This window comes from Oxyura jamaicensis, chromosome 1 (genome assembly GCF_011077185.1).
Source record: "Oxyura jamaicensis isolate SHBP4307 breed ruddy duck chromosome 1, BPBGC_Ojam_1.0, whole genome shotgun sequence".
Taxonomy (NCBI): Eukaryota; Metazoa; Chordata; class Aves; order Anseriformes; family Anatidae; genus Oxyura; species Oxyura jamaicensis.
Window position 1 is genome coordinate 164,539,046 of NC_048893.1, and position 22,168 is coordinate 164,561,213.

Sequence of the window (22,168 nt, forward strand, 5' to 3'; positions counted from 1 at the left end):
CTGAGGGAGAGAACCGAGGGAGGAAAAGCTCGTCAGTTGAGGTAAAAACAGTTTAATAGGACAGAAAATGAAGTCCACCTTTCCCAGTCTCTGAGAGGACCTTTGTCTCGTGGGGTTGCTGAGGATCAAAGAACAGCAGATGCCAGTCACTACCACAACAGAGCACCAGTGGCAATATTGCACCAAGACTCCCTGATTCGCATATATGAGCTAATTCATTGACAGGAGAGCCAAGGAGTGATCAGCAAGACTCACTCACCCTTTAAGGGTCCCATATGGCCAGTGAGAAGGTCTAATGGTGAGTTGAGACTAACAGTGGACTATCATGGCCTGAATGAAGTCATGCCACTGCTGAGTGCTGCTGAGCTGGACATGCTACAACTTCAATATGAAATGGAGTCAAAGGCAATAAACTGGTATGCCACAATTGATATCATTAATGCATATTTCTTGATCCCTTTGGCTGCAGAGTGTGGGTCACAGTTTGCTTTTACTTGAAAGGGTGTCTAGTACACCTGGAATCGACTGTCCTGGGGTGGAAACACAGCCCTACCATTTGCCATGGACCGATCCAATCTGCACTGGAACAGGGGGAAGCTCATGAACACCTGCAGTACATGACATCATCATGTGGGTAACACAGGCAGAAGAAGAATTATCTGAGAAAAGGAAGAAAATAATCCAAATCCTTCTGAAACCTGGTTCTGCCATAAAACAACATAAGGTCAAACAACCTGCATGGGAGATTCAGTTTTTAGGAATAAAATGGCCAGATGGACATTGTCAGATCCCAATAGATGTGTGATCAATAAAATAAGAGCTATGTTTCCACCAACTAGCAAAAAGGAAACACAAACTTTCTTAGACATTTTGGGTTTTTGGAGAATGCATATTCCAAATTATATTCGGATTGTAAGCCCTCTCTATCAAGTGACGTGGAAGAAGAAGGATTTCAAATGGGATACTAAACAATGACAAGACTTTGAACGAATTAAACAGGAGACAGTTCATGCAGTAGCCCTTGAGCTGGTTCAAGCAGGACAAGATGTAAAAAATGTGATCTACATTGTAGCCGGGGACAATGGACCCACCTGGTGCCTCTGACGGAAAGAGCCTAGGGAGACTCAAGTTTGACTCCTAGAGTTTTGGAGTCAGGGGTACAGAGCATCTGAGGTCCACTCCACTCCAACTGAAAAAAGAGATATTGGCAGTATATGAAGGGGTTAAATCTGCTTCAGAAGTGGTTGGTACTGAAGCACAGCTTCTCCTTGCACCCTGACTGCCGGTGAGGGTCTGGAAAGGAAGGGTCCACCCTACACATCATGCAACTGATGCTACATGGAATAAGTGGGTCACACCGATTACATAGCAGGCTTGAACAGGAAATCTCAGCAATCTTGGAAGGGGTCATAGACTGGCCAGAAGGCAAGGATTTTGGAATATCAACACGGGCGGATGAGGTGACTTGCTGAAGAAGCCCCACTGTATAAGAAGCTACCAGAATATGTCATTCTCTGATGTGTGACAGAAAAGGAAGAGAGATAATGATGATGATGATAATAATAAAAAATAATAGAATATACAAAGCAAGTGATGCAAAACACAATTGCTTACCACCCAGTGACCAATGCCCATCCCACCTCTGAGCAGTGTTCTCCCCAACTCTGGCCAGCTACCCCATATTAATTGTTGAGTATGACGCCATATGGTATGGAATATCCCTTTGGCCAGTTTGGGTCAGCTGTCTTAGTTGTGTTCCCTCCCAGCTGCTTGCACACCCACAGCCTCCTCACAGGTAAGGCAGTATGAGAAGATGAAGAGTCTTTGACCTAGTGTACGCATTGCTCTGCAACAACTAAAACATCAGTTTGTTTTCAGCATTATTCTCATCTTAAATAAAAACTAAAGCACCATACCAGCTACTAGGAGGAAAATTAACTCTATCCCAGCTGAAACCAAGACACCTGGAAATCTGCTTTTGAAGGCATTGGGGTCCATCAGTGCTGGTCAATTTTCAAGACCCATCTCTTAACAGCACAGGAACAGACATTTCCAAAGTGTATTAAGTCAAGAAAGCTGATCAGAAGGCTGGTTTGTCTGAGCACGGAACTTCTTCAGCAGCTTACGTGGTAAAGGAAAGTGTATGGACACTGGAAGCAAAATCAGGTGACAAAGAAAGACTACACAGATGCTTTTTTGCCATTGTAGGGAGATAATTCATGCAGGCAAATCTCAATTAGAGTTGAAACTGGCCAGTACTATGGGGGACAATAGAAAACTCTTTTTAAAGTATGTAAACAGCAAAAAGACATTGGTCTAAAGAAGACAATGGTAATTACAGGTCTGTCAGCCTCACTTCAGTGCCTGGTAAAATTATGCAAAGGATTTTTCTGGGAATTTTTCAAATGCACTTGAAAGACAACACAGTCATTGGTCATAGCTAACACAGTTTCACAAGGGGAGAGTCCTGTCTTATGAACTTAATTCCCTTTTACGACAAAGTTACCCAGTGAGTTGACCAAGGGAAGCCAGTTGATGTAATATTTTCAGATTTCAGTAAAGCTTTTGATACTGTTTCTTATAGTAGCATCCTTCTGGATAAAATGTCCAACATACAGCTAGAGAGATTTTGACAGACAAGGGCTGGAAAATCACCAACCACATGAAATTTAACAAAACAAATGCTGAATTCTGCACCTGGGATTGAGCAATCTTGGATATGTGAGGATTAGAGGCTGGAGAGCACCCCCATGGAAAGGGATCTTGGGGTTCAGGTTGTCAACAAGTTGAACGTGAGTCTACTGTGTGCCCTGGCAGCCAAAGGGGCCAACCATATTCTTGGGCATACTAATCACAGGAGAGCCAGCCAGTTTGACTAGCTCAGCTCTGTGCTAGTGAAGCCTCACCTTGATTACTGTGTGCAGTTTTGGGTGCCACAATATAAGAAGGATATAAAGATACTAGAAAGTGTCCAAAGAACATCAACTAAGATGGTGAAAAGTTTAGAGGATAAAACATGAGGAGCAGCTGAAATCACTTCCTTTGTTCAGCTTAGAGAAGGTTGAGGGAAGACTTCATGGAGGCCTACAGCTTCATCATGAGAGGGAGTGGAGGAGCAGGTTCTGATCTCTTTTCTCTTGTGACAGTGACAGGACCCGAGGGAATGGCACAAAGCTGCATCAGGGAAGGTTCAGACTGGGTGTTAGGAAAAGGTTCTTCACTGAGAGGGTGGTTGGGTGCTGGAGCATGCTCCTCAGGGAAGTGTTTGGACAATGCTTTCTGAAATAGGCTTTGATTTTTGGGTAGTCCTCTGAGTAGCCAGCAAGTGGACTCAATGATCTTTGTGGGTCCCTTCAGTCTCAGGATATTCTATTATTCAATGATTCTATGGTTTTCTATATGTTTCTATCCTCTATTTTGCACGAATCCTTAAAGAATGCTAGTAGGCATAATTCACCTTTCAAAAGTCATTAGTAGTTTTCCCCTAATGTATTAGGTTAATTTAAGTGCTTTATATCTCTATTCTTAATAGATTTTCTGTTTTGTTTTGTTTTAGAGCATTTTCTTCTAACACTACAATGAAGCATATCAGGCAATAATTTCTTGTATCATCTTTAGCACCTCTTTAAAAAGAAGTACAATGCTGTCAGCTCTCTAGCTCTCTGGTTTAATAGCTATTTAATGATAAAAGGTCTAATCCTGATTTCTTTGTCATTCATCGAAGACTCATTAAATGCAGTGGTAACAGAATATAATTTTAATTGCATAGTTTTCCTGTTAGCACAGTTAATTTGTGCTTTGATTCCATTGGTGTTCTTGGACAAATGTCATCTGTGATTGGTTACTTACTTCAGCTTCATTTCTCACATTGCAACATCACCTCTGACTACCCTATGGTATTTTCACTTAGTTACATGTGCTCCGATGTTTTCAACATTAAATGAATTCATTTGTGTGAAGTTTCATCTAAAATCTTTAGTTACACTACCTCTTGTTTGACAGGGAAAAAATAAAAATAAAAAAATACAAAATAGCCCAAATCATAATTCAGATGAACTCCCCAAATAGAACAAATTCAGACCTTAAGAACTATTTGTAGATTTCAGAACAGTGAATTGGTGTGTATACTGTGTTTATAAGGAATATTTTAGGAGCTGAAATTAATTTTGTTATCACATGATTTCACTGAATTTTGTAGGATCCACTGGTTACACCATGACCGCTAAATACATTAACTTCAGACAATAATCTGTGATTCCAAAGTCAATCGGAAAACACTAATCTTTGTTCATACAGAACAGTACTTGACATAAATCTCCTTTGGGTCTTATGTGATGTCTTTTCTAACATTGTCATAATTACTATTTTGTCCTTATTCAAGTGCCTTTTTGTATTTTTGGTTTACTTTTAAGTTTCTGAGAATTTGAACACTGTGCTGCAGCCCACTGAAAAACCTCATCATTACAACATGAAACTGAGGATATGTTTTACTTACCTGGCACAAGAAAATATAAAGAACTTGAGCCAGTCTCCTGTTAGAAGTGAACAGTCACATGAAAAGAAGATAGATTTTGTTGTGGAGGCAATGAGCTTGTTCATTCCAAAAGAAAACTTCAGATTGAACCAGAATTTATGCAAAGTGATAAAAAAACAAAACAAAACAGAACAACAACAACAAAAAAACAAGGACCACCACCACCAACAAAAAAAAATGTGACCCTAGTCTGGGGGTTGGATAACTTTTATTTCATCAGATTTTAAAGTCTGGTTTGCAGTTTGGTTAGAATTTTGCTAGATACATATCTGTGAAAAATAAAAAAATAAAAGTAATTAAAAAAAAGAGGTTTTGAAGGGAACCTGTCAAGTTATACATTTGGAAAGATAATTGCTGAAAGCAAAGCTGGATAGCACTAGTCAGTGTTAAATCATTGCCAGGGAACAAAGATGACGTTGGGCTTGACATTGCATCATGAGGTCATGCTAAACACAACCATCTTAAACACAAATACACCAGAACCTTCTAGAACCTGTTCAGTTGCATCCACAAGGAAAAACACAACCATAAGCAACAAGAATAATAATATAAAATGCAAGGTGACCAAGCAGAATATTTTTCATTATATATCAACACAGATCCAATATCAATAGTTTCCAAGACCCAATAAAAATCTGCAGGTAGTGAAATACAAGCTTCTGTAATAATGAGAGAGAAGTGAAACAAAAGAAAACAAAGAGTTACTGAGACCAGATTCTATCTATAATACTATTCTTTGTTTTATATTTTATGCGTACTTATAAAGGGGTGTATCTAATCTTGCTGATGTAATGCAGATATGCAGTTTAGGTAATTGTATGATCTGATTTTCTATTAAGTCATGGAAACTGTGATAACTTTCATGAAAATAAATGTGAATCCTCAGAGATTTACGCATATTCCCAACTCTGTCATGGATTTCCTTTACAATTCTGAGCAGTACACAGAGGCTAATGCTATGTTGTCTTTGCTGAACGTACAAAACAGCTTTACACAGGGCTTTAATAGAGCTCCTCAGGCAAGTAACTATTCTTAGGTGTTCATGATATGTTCCTTTATCTCTCTTACTCTCATCTTCCCTTACAAAAGTAGAAGCAGTGATACTGCTGTGGATTATAAAATCCTCAGACAAACATTTGGGGATTTCCATACAACAGTTATATATTTGTAATTGCATTAAAGACAAAAGATCATTTTATTAGTTTTTGTGCATATTTAAACAAACAAACAAACAAACAAACAAACAAAAAGATTGACTTTAGTACCAAAGATCTTACAATTTACAAAGGCTACAAGTGGATAAAACTGAAACATATATCTTAATGAAACGGCAAAAAATGTTCTAATAAGCAGAGAGAACAGTATTGTCACTGCATAGACATTTGTCTGGGTACCTGTAAATAGTGAATACTTTTTTTTTTTTTTTTTTTTTTTTTTTAACAACCTTGCACTTATTATTAAGGAAAAATATTAAGGAAGTTAAGGAAAAATATATACAATGGTCATACACATTTTTACAGAAAGCTTGAGGGAGTGATATAGAATGGATGAAGCCATGAAATAAAAGATAAAAACTGTGTTATTGTTGCAATGTCTGCAATTGTCAATAGATTAATAGTGTGTATAAATTAAAAGGTAGAAAATGTGAGCAGCAGAACGGGTGCTAATCTTTTCTCTGTAAATGGTAGAATAAATGCCATATTTGATGTACTCTTATGGCAGTTCTGTCTCACCTCTATTCATTAAGTAAATATTAATGTTAAATGAATCATTCAGTTTGTTGAAAAAAATGGAAACTGTATATTTTGTATTGTTTGCATGTTAATCTGATCCAAATAAATATAAAACATTCATCTTGAACTGACTCAAGCATTATTCATTTTTATGATTTAAAGACTAATTCCCCAGTAGTTTCTGAGTGAGGATGAGAAAAAAATGAAAAGCTCAAATCAACTTAGTAACATGTTTCTGCTGTTTTTATGCTTACTGGAGAATTATTTATCTAGTTACAAACAATACAATAAAATTGGCTTCTTTAGCCATTCTCTGCTAGACTTCCTTAATTTGTTTCATCTAATTTGCATACATTATTTTTATCTTTTATACACAGCAGCCAAGCAGCAGCACTGTTCAAGTCAGTCTAAAAGCTTTTTATTATATTACAGTTTAATTTCTTATTTACTACACTTGCTAAATTATATTTTTGAGCAAAACTGTCAGCTACTCTCTCTATTGACCAGAATGTTGTATTTTTAATGATTGGAACAGGAAACAGCTGGAAGCTATTGTTTTAAACATAACCTTAACTTTGTTTGCATGATAAGCAAATGGCTATGCTGACTGGTAACTGAACAACATTGAAGATGGTAGGTAATAAGATACTGACATGAACACCCTGAAGACATTTAGTCAAGGAAGCCAAGTTAGAGTCTTTTTATCTTAAGAATTTGCTTCAGGAAAAGTAGATCCAGAATATTTATTTAGTGCAATGCTCTGTATTGACAGCTGAAATGATATAGTATATGATTCTATTTTTTCAGGAATTAGAAACACAAAATAATCACTGCAGAGCAAGACAGTAAGAGATTAAGCCAGAATGTTTGTCATGTAGGCGCCTTATACAAAGGTATGTTCTTCCCTTCATTTGAGAAGTCGATTAGGAGCTTAAAATACATCGTGAAGAATTTATAATCTGTTATTATTATCATATAATTTGATTATGAAATTTTGGATGACACAAGAAATAGAGTTTGATGAAGATTGCAGCATTGTTTATGAAATACACAGTTAAGAATGCCAGAGGGTTTTTAACTTCATTTTACCTCTGTTAATTTTTTTTTTCAGAGTGACCAGCAGATGGTAGATAAGTTCTTGATTTTCTGCAACTATTATATCCCACAATATGTCTCACTACTATTACTTTTAACTGTATAAAATAAACTAAATATAAACCTAGAAAAAAATACATAATTGTGATTTAATTCCTGGAGAGCATGTTTGCCTTTAATCTAGACTTTGGATCTTGAGGATGATTCTTATACTGAAATAATTTTTAAAGTTGCAGTAGGTTCTGAAATTATTGAATCCTGTCCACAGGACACAAGTATATAAGGCTGAGCTTCTTACTGAATACTATTGTAGTTGAAATAATTATACATATATTTTTAAATCCTTAGCAGTTTTGATTTGTTTATAGAATAGTCATTTTTTTAGGTGTTTGCATTAATCACAATATACATATCATGATTCTAGCACAGGAAATGTTGAGGAAAGAAAAAAAAAAAAAAAGGAAAAGTACTTGGAATTGATAGCTTTTTTTTTTTTTTTTTTTTTAAAGTTATAGTAGTAAAAAATTAATTGTGTGGGAAAATCCTGATACCCTAATACCCTATAATATCCTTAGTTTTTATCTATTTCTAAAATTTAGGGTAAAGTTAGGGTAAACTAAACTAAATCAAAATTTTAATTGAAAATGAAATTTTCTCTAGTTAAATCTTTTTCTTTGTTACATCTTTTATTTCTGAGCAAGCTATTTGTCCAGGTAGAGACTGGTGACAAGCAGTTTACCTCAGGGGTCTGGCCTGGGACTGGTGCTTTTCAATATCTTTATCAATGACATAGACAATGGGATTGAGTGCACCCTCAGCAAGTTCGCAGATGACATCAAACTGAGTGGTGCAGTTGATACCAAAGAAGGAAGAGGTGAAATTCAAAGGGACCCTGAAAGGCCCTCAAAGTGGGCTCGTGAACTGCATGAGGTTCAGTAAGTCCAAGTGCAAGGTGCTGCACCTGGGCCGGGGCAATCTGAGACAGGAGTACAGACTGGAAGAACTCATTGAGAGAAGCCCTGCAGAGAAGGACTTGGGGGTTCTGGTGGACAAAAGGCTCTACATGAGCCAGCAGTGTGTGCTTGCAGCCCAGAAGGCCAACTGCATCCTGGTCAAGGGAGGTGTTTGTCCCTCTCTACTCAGTCTTTAAGCTCTGCCTCCTAAAAGCACAAGATCGGGCAATTCCAAAATATCGGAAGTCAGGCAGGAGGGGCAGCAGGCTGGCCTGGCTGACCAGGGAGCTTCTACTGGAGCTTAGGCTTCTACTGGAGCTTAGGCGAAAAAAGAAAGTGTATGGCTGCTGGAAGGAAGGTTGGGTGATGAGGAAGGAATACAGGGATGCTGTTCGTGTTTGTAGGGAGAAAATTCGTGTGGCCAAAGCCCAACTAGAGTTGAAGCTGTCCATGTCTGTGGGAGACAATAAAAAAGGTTTTTTCAGATATGTGGACAGAAAAAGGAGAACCAAAGAAAACATAGGTCTGCTGCTTGATGGGTAAGGTCAACTCACAGACAATGACAGGCAAAGCAGGGATATTTAATGCCTTCTTTGCCTCTGTCTTCAACGCTGACGATGGGCTTCGGGACCCCGGGTGCCCTGTGCTAGAGGACCTTGATGGTGGGAATATCAAACTCCCAACCGACCCTGAACATGTGCGGGATTTGTTGCTCCATCTGGATCCATACAAGTCCATGGGTCTGGATGGGATTCATCCCAGGGTGCTAAAAGAGCTGGCTGACGTCATCGCGGGACCTCTCTCAATTATTTTTCAACAATCTTGGGAATCTGGAGAGGTCCCAGTAGACTGGAAGCTGGCAAATGTTGTACCAATTTTCAAGAAGGGTAAGAAAGAAGACCCTGGAAACTACAGGCCTGTCAGTCTCACGTCAGTGCCTGGGAAAATTATGGAGAAGATGATTCTTGAGGCTATTGAAATGCACCTGGGGAACAATGAAGTCATTGGTCCCAGCCAACATGGGTTCATGAGGGGCAGGTCCTGCCTAAAAAATTTGATTTCCTTTTACGATAAGATCACCCATCTAGTCAACCAAGGGAAACCAGCTGATGTGATCTTTTTGGACTTCAGCAATGCTTTTGACACAGTTTCCCATAGGATCCTACTGGACAAAATGTCCCATATACTGCTTAACAAAAACATCATACGATGGGTGAGCAATTGGCTGACGGGCAGGGTTCAAAGGGTTGTGGTAAATGGGGCCACATCAGGCTGGTGGAAGGTCTCTAGTGGGGTCCCTCAAGGCTCTATCTTAGGGCCAGTCCTCTTCAATGTCTTTATAAACAATTTGGATGTAGGGCTGGAGGGTGTTTTGAGCAAATTTGCTGATGACACCAAACTTGGAGGAGTTGTAGACTCGGACGAGGCCTTGCAGAGAGATCTGGACAGGTTGGAGAACTGGGCGATCACCAACCACATGAAGTTTAACAAAAGCAAGGGTCGGGTCCTGCACCTGAGATGGTAAAACCCTGGTTATACGTACAGACTGGGCGACGAGACGCTGGAGAGTAGCCCCGCAGAGAGGGATCTCGGGGTCCTGGTTGACAGCAAGTTGAATATGAGACAGCAGTGTGCCCTGGCAGCCAGGAGGGCCAACCGTATCCTGGGGTGCATCAAGCATGACATCCCTAGTAGGGCAAGTGAAGTGATTGTCCCACTCTGTTCTGCACTGGTGTGGCCTCACCTTGAGTACTGTGTGCAGTTCTGGACACCACAGTACAAAAAGGACATTCAACTGTTGGAGAGTGTCCAGAGGAGGGCGATAAAGATGGTGAAGGGCCTGGAGGGGAAGACATGAAGAGCAGCTGAGGTCACTGGGCCTGTTCAGCCTAGAGAAGAGGAGGCTGAAGGGAGACCTCATGACAGTCTACAACTTCCTCACGAGGGGGTGTGGAGAGATGGGTGACCTATTCTCCATAAACACCAGTGATAGAACCCACGGGAATGAGGTGAAGCTGAGGCAGGCTAAGTTCAGACTACATATCAGGTGGAGATTTTTTACTGAGAGGGTGGTTGAACACCGGAAAGGCTTCCCAGTGAAGTAGTCACTGCACCAAGCCTGTATGAATTTAAGAAACGTTTGGACTGTGCACTAAGTCACATGGTCTAAACTTTTGGGTAGACCTGTGTGGTGCCAGGAGTTGCACTTGATGATCCTTATGGGTCCTTTCCAATTCGGAATATTCTATGATTCTATACTCTGCCCTCATGAGGCCCCACCTGGAGTACTGCATCCAGATTTGGGGCCACCATCACAGGAAAGACGTAGACATTTCCACAAGTCCAGAGGAGAGCTACAAAGATGGTCAGAGGGCTGGAACACCTCTCCTATGATGAAAAGCTGAGAGAGCTGGGGCAGTTCAGCCTAAAGAAGAGAAGGCTCTGGGGTGACCTCATTGTGACCTTTCAATACTTAAAGGAGTCTTACAAAAAGGGATGGAGAAGGACTCTTTACTCGGGTAGATAATGATAGGACAAGGGGGAATGGTCTTAAACTAAAGAGGATCGATTTAGACTAGAAGTTAGGAGGAAATTCTTCACTGTAAGGGTAGTGAGACACTGGAACAGGTTGCCAAAAGAATTTGTGGATACCCAGTCCCTGAAGGTGTTCAGGACCAGGCTGGGTGAGGCCCTGGGCAACCTGGGTGGCATTGCTAGTGGGTGGCATCGCTGCCTATGGCAAGGCGGTTGGAGTTAAATGATCTTTAAGATCTTTTCCAACCCAAGCCATTCTATGATTCTATGAAGTTCTTCATCTTTTCTCATGCAACACTTGAATCTCTCAATGACGTCCATCTCAGAAAAGCTATTACTGTTAACCTCTTGGCTTTTCATATATATAATTTATAAACATAATATTTAGTTCTAATTATTCAATCACAATTCAATCACCTGTTTTCTGTCCTCTTTTTCTCTAATCTGAAGAATGAGACATTGAAAAATAAATTTAAATCCTGCTAATGTACTATAACTAGAGAAAGTCACACATATTTTAAGATACTACTAATTTACAGTTTTCTTACACAGTTCATATTTTAATTTCTCACCTGACCATTAGAGTTCTTCTTTCTTTATAGAGAATTGGAATGTTAAGAAACAGATTTTCTGCTGTAAATAATGAAATACTACAATTAAAAATAATGGAATTCATTTTGGAGCACCTCATAAAGACATTTTGTGGTAAGCAGAATAGGTAACAGGAGTTAGACAGCAGTGCAGCTAAACTTGGAAAATGACAGTTTTCATGTGTTAGGAATTTCTATCATCCTCCTCAACTTCATAGGAAGTACCCTGATGATATAAAACAGTTTCCCATATTTCCATAGGTCATGATTACAGTTTTATATTCCAGAGTCAGTGTTCCAATATGGAGCTATGGAGCTGTAGTTCAGCATGGGGTTGGTGCTGAAATAATTTTCTTCAGTATAAATAGGTTTGTATGCCATAAACATTATTGATTTCAACTATGGTGATTTCTGGTGATGATAGAAACTGTTCGGCATTTAACTTACTGAATTGTTGAAAACAAAATCCAAAGTGAGCAATCTGGTGACTAATCTCATCTAGCTGTAGACATCAATATTTTAATTATCTGTAATAATGTGATCATCTAAGGTGATCATCCTAGATTCATATCAAGGAGGAATAAGCACTTTTTAGGTGTAATTCATGTGACCTATTTTATGTCTAGTTTTGAATAAGATGAATTACTCTCTGGAAAATGCCTGGTCCTTTCCATTTATTATAAAGGAAATGTAGGATAACTAGCTCAACCATCATAATGAATGCCATCATTGGTGTTTGCCGCTAAGAAAAGATGCACATTATGAGAGCAAACATTATTCTCCGTTCATACACAGCATTTACAGAAGCACAGTGCAAATTTATATTTCCTTTTAAATTATTTTGTTTGCAAATATGTAAATCTGAATTCTTTATGAATTGTTTTTTGTGTTCAATACTGGACCTACCTGTACAAGAGTGACCTAGACATACTAGGATTCCAACATATGGCCACCAAGGTAATCAAGGGACCAGAGCGTTTCTCCTTGTGATGGTTTCGCTCGGGTGGGTGACCGAGCTCCACCACAACCGCTCTCTCACTCCCCCTCCTCAAAGAGGAACAGGGAGAAAATACGATGAAAGGGGCTCAAGGGTTGAGATAAGGACGAGGAGATTGTGCAGTAATTATTGTGATGGGCAAAACAGACTCAGCATAGGGAGATAGTAAGATTTATTGCCTATTACGAATGAGCTAGAGAAGTGAGAAACAAAGGAAAGAAACCAAAAGCACCTTCCCCCCCCATCCACCCTCTTCCACCTCCTCCCCCCGAGCGGCGCAGGGGAACGGGGGAATGGGGGTTATGGTCAGTCTATAGAAATTCTTCTCTGCCGCTCCTTCTTGGTCACTCTCGTCCCCTGTGCTGTGGGGTCCCACCCACGGGATGCAGTCCTTGCTGAACTGATCCAGCGTGGGCTTCCCACAGGCAGCAGCTCTTCAAGAACTGCTCCAGATATGGGTCCGTACCACGGGGTCCATCCCTCGGGAGCAAACTGCTCCAACCTGGGTCCCCCACGGGCAGCAGCTCCTGCCAGGTCACCTGCTCCTGCGTGGTCTCCTCTCCACGGGCTGCAGGTCCGGCCCGGAATCTGCTCCGGCAGGGGTCTTCCACAGGCCGCAGTCTCCGTCGGTGCAGGGCCACCTGCTCCACCGTGGTCTCCTCCACGGGCTGCAGTGTGGAACCCTGCTCCACCATGGTACTCCATGGGCTGCAGGGGGACATCCTGCTTCACCATGGTCCTCACCACAGGCCGCAGGGGACTTCTGCTCTGGTGCCTGGAGCACCTCTCCCCCTCCTTCTTCACTGACGTTGGCGCCTGCAAGGCTGTTCCTCACTCCTCTCACTCTCCCAGCTGCTGTGTGGTGCAGCGTTTTTTTTTTCCTGTCTTAAATCTGCTCTCACAGAGGCGCAAACAACATCACTTATTGGCTCAGTTCTGGTCAGCAGTGGGGCCCTTACCAAACATGGGGCAGCTTCTAGATCCTTCTCACAGAAGCCACCCCTATGGCCCCCTGCCACCAAAACCTTGTCACATAAACCCACTACACTCCTATGAGGAGACGCTGACAGAGCCTATTCAGCCTGGAGAAGGGGAGGCTCAGGGGTGATCTATGTCCATAAAGACCTGAAGGGATGTTGCAAAGAATCATAGAATCAAATAATCATTCAAGTTGGAAAAGACCTCTAGGATCATCTAGTCCAACCTTTAACACAGTACTGACAAGTCCACCACTAAACCATCCTAAGTTCTACATCTGCATGCTTCTTGAAGACCTCCAGGGATGGTGGCTCAACCACTTACCTGGGCAGCCTATTCCAATGTTGCACAATCCTTACAGTAAAAAAAAAAATCTCCTTATTAGGAGATCAAACCTAAACGTCCCCTGGCACAACTGGAGGCAATTTTCCTTCATCTTATCACTTGGTGCTTGGGAGCAGAGCCCAATCCCCACCTTGCTACAACCTCCTTTAAGTTAAAATACAGTAATGTCTCCCCTGAGCCTTCTTTTCTCCAAGTTAAACAGCCCTGGCTCCCACAGCTGTTCCTCATAAGACTTGTTGTCTAAAGACAGAAGAAGACAGAGCCAGGCTTTTTTCAGTAGTGTGCAGGGAAAGGACAAGAGGCAATGGACACAAACTCAAACACTGGAGGCTATATGTGAACTTTAGGAACCACTTCTTTACTATGCAGGTGACAAAAACACTGAAATAGGTTGCCCAGAGACATTGTGGAGACTCCTTCCTTGGATATCTTCAAAATCCATCTGGATGTGATCCTGAGCAACCATCTCTGGGTGTTCCTGCTTGAGCAAGAGATTTGGACGAGATGACCTCCTGAGGTCCCTTTGAACCTTAACGATTTGGTGTGATTCTGTGTGATTCCGTGGTTTGTTCAAAGACTAAATTTATTGTGATGGCTCTGACATTTTCCTATATTTTGCAACACGTGAGAGATACAAATTAAGGCAGGTGTTAGCATCTCAAGACTGGTTTTGTCATTAATCCCTTAGATTTTAAAGACAAATGATCTTTGTCCCAACCTAGAGATAATTGATTTGATGATTGAGTGACTGTTTTTCTAAGGTCATGTGGGTATAAAGGCTATCAGACTTTATTTCTAAGAGACTGAAGTGGCACAAATTAGATTTATGTTTGCATAAGTCAGGTTGACCACTCTAAGTGAGAAGTGATCCCAGTATTTTGTTCAAAAAGAGATACACAGAGAGAGAGAGGAAGAAATTAAACAACTTTCTCACCTGGTTTCTGTGCAAATATATGTCAACAAGAACATTAACAAATCTGATTTAGTCATGGTTTGACTAGCTCATTATATTTGCTTCACTACCGACTTTTGATTTACATAAACGTTCACTACAGTTTTAATTGCATTTTCCTTCGTGTTACATTTTACTACTACAATCTATGGCTGTAATTGAAAAGGACTTAATTTTTAATCAGGGATGTTTTATGTGGAAAAGTATGTATCATTTTAATGTGACAAAAATGTATTCTGTTGGATACAAGTTCTGATGTAAATGCAGATCACGTCTATAAGATACTAGCCTGGCAACCACTATAGCTGTGGGCAAATGCACAGAAAGATAATCTTCTTAGCTTGATGAAGAAATCTTTGCTGAAAAGATTTTACCTCAAGATTTTAAACTTAAAGTTAGGTCATGGCTTTAATAGGCAAGCAAATGTAGAAAAACTTAAACAATTTTGTCTAATTTTACATATAGTTTATGTAAAGAGTGCCCTAAAGCACTCTTTAAAGTTCATGTTCTGTGGGTTCATGGGTTCTTTAAACCCATGAACTCACATAGGCCAGTGGAATTCGTGTGATGTTCTTCATCACACACATATCTGAACTGGAGTAACCTAAAACCAAAACTGTTAATAGGTGAATTTCCGTCCCCCAACTCTGAAGTAGCAACTCCCAAGGATTCAGCTGTGCCTTCCTCCTCCGTTCTGAATAGTCCCAGTTGCATTACCAGAAAACACAGTAGGTCTTCTGACAATGCTCTGAATTACCTGTTTCTGTATAAATTCTTATATTCAATTATTCAATGCTTTGCATCTACTGTCTAGAATACTCCTTCACAAAATCTTTTTTCTCTTATTGATCATATTAATATTTTAACCGTATTTTTACATTGACCACAATGGTATTAAAAATATTTACCTTAAATACTCTTTGAGCTTACCAATACTCAGAATGTCACAATTAGATGATCTGAACTTCCTCTTAGGAATTCCATATTGTTTGTGTAATATACACTTTTTTGTTTTTACTTTTTTTTTTTTTTCTTTGAATGAAATTGGGCCATTTCAACATAAACCACCTCCAGTGTACCTTTAAAGAAGCAGCCATAAATTGAAGCAGAACTTCTCTATATATAATTTAGTATCATTCCTATTCAAAATTATTCTATTGTACTGAATGTGTTTATTAAATTAGGAAAAGAAAATTTACACTTCTCTGAAACCACAGCTGCAGAGATTATAGATCAAAAGCAGTGAAGTAGAATGTAGTTTAGTGCCATGCAGTATTTGGACTATTTTCCGTTTTCATAAAGTTATGTTTACCTTATAGTGTTTGGGTGTTTTCTCCCTGCTGATGAAATGCATTCTGTACTCCTGGGGCTTTGTGAAGAGAATTCTGTTTACCAACCTGATATGTGAAAAATACCAAGAAGAACAGAAACTAAATACCTCCTTTAACAGATCCAATAGCTCAAGAATGATACTTTCCAATATTTCATTTTTTTTAGGTGAAAAGTCTCAGGAGAACCTACTATCATGTAAGTGCATCACTGTAGTTCTTCCTCTACTCTGAGCTTCCTGAAAAAGAAAAAACAAAACAAAACAAACAAAACAAAACAAAAAGTCAACTATTCAAGTTTTATATCAGAAAAGAGGAGTTTCACTATAAAGACTGCGGTGTATTCTATGTTTAGACTGAGAAAATGAGAGGCAGAAAGACTGAGCAGTGAATGACCTCAGCAAACTGAGGAAACTGATTGCATGTCATGACCCTCCTCTTCTTGAGCTGAGGAGGAGATTGAGAAATCATCCTTACAGATAGATCTATTTCATAGAAACAACCTGAGTCATCCCTTTTCAGATAGAATTGGTCAACATTAGTCTTGGATACCAAGCAGACATCTTTCAGATAACTTCATAACCCTTCAGATTTCAGATAACTACAAAAGCCATAACACAGGAATATTGACTGCTCTGACAGCTCTGAGCAGCAAAGGGAGCTGAAGATTTTACTGACCCAATCTGAGAAGAGAATATTGAAAACTGTAATTTAAGAATGGTTCCCGGTCTGCAATACTCTGGGAGTTTATTTTCAGGTGGTCTACAAAACATTCTTCTTTACTTCACTACCAAGTTTTGGCGTGCATAATGTCTGTAGTGTCCATTACAGATGTCCCTGAAATTTTGCATGTTGACAGACGGCCATTACTATAAAACCACAGAAATTGTGGAATATTTTTGCTTTTTAGTCACAGAAGCTTGGTAGGATGTGCCAGTTTTGAAGCATAGGAATCTTCAATTCATGGGAACTTTCTTACTGTAAAGGTAATTGTCTTCCTATATGTATACACAGTTAAAAAATAAAAAATAAAGAAGCCTCTCCAGGTTAAATGAAAAATAATATCTAAATATCTAATTTTTAATTTGATATGCTATAACTACCTTCCATCCTGTTGTATACACTTGCATGTCATTTAAACTCGTGTAGGAGCTTTAATACAATTAAATCAATGTTAATGACAGACACTGGTACAGATTAGGAGATGAGTGGCTACAGAGTAGCTCTGCAGAAAGGTATCTGGAAGTACTGGTCAACACTAAGCTTAGCATAAGTCAGTAGTGTGCCCTAGCAGCCAAGAGGGCAAAATGCATTTTGGAATGCATAAAATACAGCATAACCAACTGTTCAAAAGAGGTAATTCTCCTGCTATATCTAGTAGTACTATGGCCTCACTTTGAATATTTGGTACATTTCTGAGGGCTGCAATATAAAAAGAATACTAAGATACCTGAAAATTTCCAGAAGAGGGAAACAAACCAGGTAAAAGGTCCAGAAGGCAGGTCTATGAAGTAAGGATTTAGACACTTGGGTTGTCTAGTCTGGAGAAAAGAAGGCTAGGAGGTGACCCATTGCTTTCTACAACTTCCTTAGAAAGGAAGCAAACAAAGAGATGCTGATCTCTTCTCCCTGGTAAGAAATGATAGGATGTGAGGAAATGGCACATAGATGCACCAGGGGAAGTTAAGAGTGGATGTTAGGAAAACTTTCTTTACCATGAAGATGGTCAAACAGTGGGGCAGGATTCTTAGCAAGGTGGTTGATGCCCTATCCCCATCAGTGTTCAAGAAGCACAATACCCTCAATATTATGCTTTAATTTTTGGTTGGCCATGAAGAGGTCAGGCAGTTAGACTTGATGATCTTGAAGGTTCCTTCCAACCGAACTATCTTAACTGAACTATTTGCTTTGTATCACTCTGTGTACTGAAGGGAAGTATAGAATTACTTGGTTAACCATAAGAAACCTAAGTACCTTGAGAATAGAGAATAGAATTATTTGAGTGACCCAAAAATGAAATAGTAGTTGTCAACAGATAATGGTTACTCTAGTAAAAAAAAGTTAACCAACAGAATGATAAATCATTTTAAATGTGCATTTAATGTATTGCTAAGCTATTATTATCATTTGGGAAAAAATATTTTTTTTAAAAAAAGATCTAGGTACAGGCCTGACAACATCTGTTTCCGCAAGCTAGACTCTTTTGTGCTTTTTGTGTATACTGCATCCCACACCTTGTGACTGAAGAGGTTCTTTCCAAGTTTTATGCAAATCCCCTGACCCTCCAGCCACGGAACATTCTTCAAATGGACACCTGCCTTCAAAAGTGTCAGCAACCAATAATGTGACAAATGAGCCTGCAGTCTGCACACGTGCAACATACATTACCTAGAATATTTGGATGTGATAGAATTAAACTGACCTCTGTGGCAAGGACACTTGAATCAAAAGAGCCGGAATTAAGTATTAGATGAAGGATGGGAAACAATCCTGATGGGCCCTATGTTCTGTCTTCTCTGCCTGTTAGGTTAGGACTTTTCTTAATAATTCTGCCAACAATGTTTTCTGTGTGTCTCCTTAATACTTACATTTTCTTGACCGAAAGAACACTAAAATGTTTTTTTTATGATGCTCAGATAAAAAGGGAAAAATAGTACCAAAAACATCCTATAGTCTAGTATGATTAGCCTTTTGGTAGACCATATAAAACTTTAATGAATATTGATATTGGAATTAAAAGTGATTTGATTAGTGTTAGCTTTAACATACCATAAAGTTTAGCTTGGCTTAGTAATTGATTTTTCTTTTTTTCTTTTTAAAATGAGAAGATAAATTGCACTCTTCTTGCATGATTTTGTTGATGTGAGGAAAAGAATAATCAAGCCCAATCATCTGTCCATAACAGGTAATGTAGAAATGAACTCTTTCCTGCTGACTTTTACATGAGCGTAGTCAACACTCTGTAAAAGCTTTATGTTTTTTTAATTGCAGCAATAAAAATTTAGAAAGCACTTCAGGGTACTGTTTAAATTTGTCTTGTCAGACTTTTTGCAGCATATCTTCAAACCAAAAAGGGAAAAGAATCATTGCAATCTCATAGCGAGATAAAATCACCAACGGACACAAACTTCCAAATTTCTTGAAAATATACATTTAACAGTTGACCTTAATTACTGAGAAACTATTGAAGAGAACAATTTTGAATTTTGAATTTTTTTTGAACTTTTGCAATAAACAGATGATAATTAAGGTAAAATTACAGTTCATAAGCTGCTCAACTACTTTTGAGACTATGGTTCAGAAATAGAAAGGGAAGCCAGGATATCAGAATTGTGCTCTAGTTCTGTGTGCTAAGTTGCTCTGAGAATTTCTGAAGTTCCTGTAGGTTTGCTTAGGTCAAAACCATATTGACAGGCATACAGGAGCCATAGAAAACTGCAAATCTACTTTTTAAAAAACAAACAAACAAACAAACAAAAACAAACAAACAAAAAAAACAAACAAAAAACAAACAACAAAAAACATCATTTCAGTATCTAAATGAAGTATTATTTTGTCACAGAGAGAGTATACAGATTTATCAATGCCACCTTAGAAAATATTATATGCATGTATTTCATATAAGCTTTTTAGTTTTGTTTCTCTCTTTCCCCCATGAGATATACAATATTGGATTAAAATCAAAGTACTAACATCAGTGGAGTAAGCATCACCACCTACGAAAATAAAAGTCAGCTGTACTTTATGCTTCTCCTTGAATATTGAATATCATACAATGAAACCAAGAAAGACAGCACGATGCTTTAATGATAATACTAGGAATAGTTAACTAGTAACTGAATAATTACAGTGGTTATCTAGTTTAAAAAAAATAAATAAATAAAGAGAGAGATAGCTCTAACCTTCATAAGTAGTATGGTACTTCAACTTCTTATTACATAAACAATCTGCAGAAGAGAATTGCTACTTGAAATTATTAAAAACTGATCCAAGACATTACTAGAAAAGAATTTTCTCTTTTATTGTTTATTCCCCCTTTTACTTTCTAATTCTGTCAAAAATCATATATTCTTAGAAACTGAAATAAACTATATGTTTCCATCTTGATCTTGCTCAACCATATAGTGGGTGAAGTACTAGGAGTTAAGGGAACTATATCCTGACAAAAAAAAAAATCTGCTGTGGAATGTTGTTCCTCCTGTCATGCGGTTATTTAATAGTATTTCCAAGCAAATACAAGTAATGCACTTCCTCTCAAAGTCAAAAGATTTTATTAAAATAATTTTTAAAATGTTCTTTTCTTCCTGTTGACTTTTAGATTCTCAGTTAACACTACTCATCTGGGTCCTGATTTCTTTCTGTTCTTTGCAATAATGCAGACAAAAGATCTTTTTATTATGACTAATTTTCACACTTTCTGTTGAAACTTGCTGTAGAAACTTAGTGAAAACAACAACAAAAACCCAGCTCTCAGACTTATCATAATACTGTGAGAATTTTAAGTAGGTAAAAAAAGCTATTCATACTACAGAGAAGTTATAAATAGCAAATGTTTTAAACAGAAAATGTGAGAAAACAGGTCTGCATGTAATTAACTCTTTGAATAAAGAGATTTGGTTCATTTCTTTAGTTGTAGACATAAGTGTGCCTAACACTTCAAATGATATGAATTATCTGATATGAATTTAGAAATTAATTTAGGTTTCTTAAAGTCGGTTATTATATAGTGCATTTGTTTTGAAATATAACTATCCCAATTATGAAAAGTGATGCCACAGAAGTATAACTATGATTACTAACAATGTATCATAGGTGTAAAAAAATGTGTACTAGCTACCTTGGATGTTTTTCCCTTGTAAGATTCTTTTAGGTTAGGGAAAGTAAAATTAATGGTAGAGACATTAGGGAAAGCAATTTTATTTGGGGAACATTTCTAAAACTTGTTTAGATTCAGTTCAATTTAGTGTTTCACATTAACAGCTGCTAAATGCCAAGCACGTGTCAGAGTATTTGTATTTAACTTAATTCTAATGTTTATCTCCCTGCAATAATTAAATGAATAGCAAGTCAACTTAAAGGAACATTGTGCAATAGACAATAATCACAAAAGAAGTTTAATTTTATTAAATAAATTATAATATTGATCAACATAGTGGAGCATTGAATTTAGTATTGCACATGATGAGCCATTGGTTTAGCTTTATTAGTCTGTAAATAGACTGCAAAGGATTACAGGAGTTAAAATTACATTGAAGAACGTAGCATTTTACCTTCAGAAAAATTATTTCTTCTTTAGTTTGATACTGTAAACTTTCATCTAACTTTTTTCAACAGTTTTTTGAAATTGTCATCCTTTGGTTTATGCCTAGAAACATGTTGGCTAAGAAGCTGGCAAATATACTTGACAAATATATTGTTTTTGTTTTATAGGACTATGATGGTATCACAAACATTTGAAAGAAGAGTCTTCAGTCTAGTATTATTTTATTGTATCTCTAGGAAAGTATTATTTTATTATATCTCTAAGACCTCTTACTAATGACATCTTCAGATTATTCTTTTAATTTCAGCATAGAGAAAATATTTCCTGCAGATTTTCTATTTAAAATTAAGTATTGTGCTAATGTGTATGGGGTAACACTTCTCTAACTGATACTGAAATGATTATGTATATTTAAGAAGTTGTCCATTCTCTCAAATTTATCATGAGTCTTAAATATTTATTGTTGTGTTAAAAGTTCAACTTACGGAATAATTTGTTCAATTGATAATAATACTTTTTTGTTTGTTTTAAAGAAAAAAAGCTCAATTTTCTACTGTTTACTAAAGCAGGGAGAATTTCTATAAAAAATTCTATATAAAAAAATCTATAAAAAAGCATTGTTAAAAATTATTTTTGATTTATTTATTTTTATTTCAATTTTTAATGGAAATTACAATGTTTAAAATTCTTTAATTTTCCATATTTTAAAATTCTTAAATTGGTTACAGTTAGCAGCTTTTATGTAGCAATGCTCTGAAAGGTCTTCTTTCTTTTGATCAAGTTTTAAAAGTGAACACTGCATTCAGTGGTTATGTGTCTGTATCAGCAAACTAAATAAGGCAAACTTTGTTCTCTGTGTAGAGGC